We start from the raw sequence: 423 nt of genomic DNA, 5'->3' as shown, positions 1-423 counted from the left end.
TTAAAACTAAGGTTATTTTGATAATTGATGTAACTAAGAAGGACATTTTTGCTAATAACTTAATGTTGTAAGAATATTTTAATCAGCTAATAACAAGTTGAAATTTTTATAAGTTTTAATAGTGGTACATTCAACTTGGTCTCATCTAGTGGACCCAACAATCATTAATACCTACTCATCTTAGGATGTTTTATTAGATAATTAGTTAATAGTAAATACACTAAATACACTGCTTATATCAAGGTTTAATGTATATAAGCACCAATTACAAACAGTTGACTTTTTGTAAGTAATAATGTTCAACGGGATAATAACGTTTCATAATATTATATTTTTCAACTAAGCAACTTGGTGCGTTGTTGATAGAGGTTCTTTATCTACTTCTAGGTCCGATGTCCAACGTTCAAACTCAAGTGTTAAAAA

The sequence above is a fragment of the Macadamia integrifolia genome, chromosome 1 (genome assembly GCF_013358625.1).
Source record: "Macadamia integrifolia cultivar HAES 741 chromosome 1, SCU_Mint_v3, whole genome shotgun sequence".
NCBI classification, from domain to species: Eukaryota; Viridiplantae; Streptophyta; class Magnoliopsida; order Proteales; family Proteaceae; genus Macadamia; species Macadamia integrifolia.
The sequence above is the reverse complement of the archived record's forward strand: the minus strand, read 5'-3'. Positions refer to the sequence as shown.